Source organism: Saccostrea cucullata, unplaced genomic scaffold, assembly GCF_032062105.1.
Source record: "Saccostrea cucullata isolate Sc308-1 unplaced genomic scaffold, CSIRO_AGI_Scuc_v1 ctg9947, whole genome shotgun sequence".
Classification (NCBI taxonomy): Eukaryota; Metazoa; Mollusca; class Bivalvia; order Ostreida; family Ostreidae; genus Saccostrea; species Saccostrea cuccullata.
The window spans coordinates 9,473-12,782 of NW_026924731.1; the positions used below are offsets into that span (position 1 = coordinate 9,473).

Sequence of the window (3,310 nt, forward strand, 5' to 3'; positions counted from 1 at the left end):
GGCAACACCCTTCATCGAAATCAAAAACCGATACACAGAATTATGTATCTTAGTGTATTCTACTTGTTTGCCAACTTATACTGAAATCAGATCAAAACTATAGGAGGAGTAGCATTTTGAAAGAATTTCACAGAAATTTCTATTTTGAGTAACCACAGCAACACCGTTCATCGAAATCAAAAATCGATACACAGAATTATGTATCTTAGTGTAGTCTACTTGTGTGCCAAGTTATACTGAAATCAGACCAAAACTGTAGGATGAGTAGCATTTTGAAAGAATTTCACAGAAATTTCTATTTTTAGTAACCACGGCAACACCGTTCATCGAAATCAAAAACCCATACACAGAATTATGTATCTAAGTGTAGTCTACTTGTGTGCCAAGTTATACTGAAATCAGACCAAAACTGTAGGAAGAGTAGCATTTTGAAAGAATTTCACAGAAATTTCTATTTTTAGTAACCAGGGCAACACCGTTCATCGAAATCAAAAACCCGTACACAGAATTATGTATCTTAGTGTAGTGTACTTGTGTGCCAAGTTATATTGAAATTAGACCAAAACTGTAGGATGAGTAGCATTTTGAAAAATTGTTTACAGACAGACGGACAGACAGACAGACAGCTGAACAGACAGACGGACGGACGACGGACACATTACTATCGCATAAGCTCTTCTGGTCTCTGACCAGTAGAGCTAACTAGAGATTTATTTGTACAATGTAAGAAGAGAGAAAACTGGACAATTTTGAATACATTATAAAGCTAAATGTTTAAGGCCTTTTTTTTTTATTTTAATCCAGATCTACAAGTCTGCCAGTGTGCCAGTGAGGGAGTACCTGGTGACGGCCATCAAAGCCATTCTGCTCCCCCAGGACGACGGGACCAGCCCCCTCCAACAGACTTTGCCTGTGACAGGGGATGGTAACAGTCTGAATAATCAGGTGTGTCGTGTGGTAGCTGTGCTACAGACCCAAGCCTGTACGGTGCTCGCTCAGTATCTACAGGACATCGAGTTCACTAAGGAGATCATTCAGCATTGTGGATCCACTATTGATATTCTAAAGTCCCTGGCAAAGGATTGTAATTCAGGTTTGTCAAATCTTGTTATTCACTTTTTTCCCACTAAATCTTGATTAACAAATGATTAGCTGAGACATTTTACATGTACTAAAAAATGTATTTTTTATATTACAGGAGGTAGACTGTTGTGGAAGTCCACTGCAACAGACTTAGGCTACTACACAAGGATTGTGCTAAACCTCCATCTCCACCCAGCAAGCTTGACAGTCGGGCTGTGAGTACTTTGAAATGATAATACAAATGAAAAATTTCTGGATTAAGCGAAATTAAAGTAAAGCTTTTATTTGTTTATAAAGAGCTCAATTTTAAACTCAAACACAGCATCATTAAATAAGTGAGACCTGTACAAGGTTTATGAATCTGAAAAATGAGTCTTTATTAAATATAGTATATACTTTGTCAAGTTGAAAATTGTAAACTGTGTCTTGTACAGAATCGGGAGATGTTGCTGGATGCCAATCCATCCTTCCCCCCGATCCGGGCCTTGGTATTCTCCCAGGACATGACTGGAGTGACCTTCCTTGATGACCCCAGCACAGGAAGTGGACTACCCAGGGGCACCATGATCTACGCCATCCAAGCAGTTCCAAAACAGGTAGTGCAATACCAAGAAAAAACTGTTAAAGCTAATTTCTCTTGCATGAATGCCTTGAAAATAAAGATTTTAATCTTTATTCTTTTAATATTAAGCATAAGTTAGAATTCACCTATATTCCTTTAAATTTCTATGCGTACATGAAACCCATTAATTATTCCCCCGCTCCGAAGGAGAGGGGGGTATACTGTTTTACCCTTGTGTGTCTGTCTGTGTGTCTGTGTGTCCGTCCGTAACAAATTTTCGTTGCAGTTTTCGCAGCAACTACTTATCGTAGATGCTTGAAATTTTAACACAATATTCTCTGAGGCATGCCATATGGTAAGATACATTTTTGTTCAAATCAGATATCAACTTCCTGTTTGTCTGTGCATCTGCCTGTTTCATACATAACAAATCTCAGTTGCAGTTTTCTCATTACCTATTCATAGCTGATACTTGTAAATTTATTACACTCTTTGTTGAGGCATGCCATATGGTGGAATTAATTTTGATATGAATCTGATGTCAACTTCATATTTTTCTGTGCATCTGCCTGTAATTGAACTTGTGTATATTAACATTATAGTGCTCATTTACATCAGAGCGGGGGTATTACTAGTGAGCACTGGCTCACAGATTTCTTGTTCAGAACAAAAAATATTGAGAGAGAAACAGTTGCCCCATTTCTTTACTTTTAATACAGAATCCAGCGTTTTACTGGGATCTGGAGATCTGTTCGTTGCGAGAGGGTCAGGAGGAGAATGATGTGGTCATCTTGTTTGGCTTTCCTCTGTCGGCCGACAAGAAAGATGGAGCCTGGAGTAACCCTGTAGGAACATGCCTCTTCCTTAAGTAAGTCCTTCAGTATAATTTGAGTTTTTCTATAGTTTTACATCTGCATAACAACATGTAGCCTTTAATTCAATTTTGTTCTCAGGATGAAAAAAATGTGATCAGAAATAAATGTTGTGTAGCAATGGTAAGGCTGTCCACTACAATGGAGTGTTAGACTAGACATCACCCTGAATGCTGGGGACATAGCGGGTATAGGGTGGGAGAGGACAGGAGAGTCCCCCGTACAGGGACAGACCCCCAGGGGGAGGTTCTACTTCACGTATAACGGGCACCGCCTCAATGCCTACATGGATGATGTGTTGGGTGGAATGTATCCTGTTGTTCATATTTTTTAGAACACAAGAATCGGAGCAAACTTTGGAACGAGGCCTTTTGCTTTTGCCGAGGGACAGCGACACACGGAGGCGGCTGATGCAGCGAATGACCTGACCAGAGAGATCAGGGAGAGTTTCTGTCACCTGCCATTCCACCCCCACACTGACAGTGAGAACGAGGGAAGCCCCCAGCCCTGATACCACCATGGTGAAAGAAATCAAAGCCCCCGAGAGGACCCCCATGTAAAACTGCTACCATACCAAAACCACAGAATGGTACTTTATCTGTTTATCACAGTTAATATTACTATAGTTACTGTAGATGTGCTTTTTTCCATGGGTTCATAACTCAACGGAATCTCAATTTTCATTTAATCAGCAGATTGAAAATTACATGGATTTCTTAGACTGTCACTATATGCCTTGCATCTTTATTAAGTATGCTTGGACAAATTTCCGTAGAAAAATTTGTGACCACGT

At 39.8% G+C, this 3,310-nt stretch overlaps 1 long non-coding RNA gene across 1 annotated transcript; it reads left to right on the forward strand.

The window, feature by feature from the left end:
- The first annotated feature begins 933 nt into the window (after window positions 1-933).
- LOC134267156 (uncharacterized) lies at window positions 934-1,667 on the forward strand. Its single transcript, XR_009992102.1, has 3 exons — window positions 934-1,097; window positions 1,199-1,298; window positions 1,518-1,667. It is a non-coding gene; the product is annotated as an uncharacterized LOC134267156 (long non-coding RNA).
- The last annotated feature ends 1,643 nt before the right edge of the window (window positions 1,668-3,310 follow it).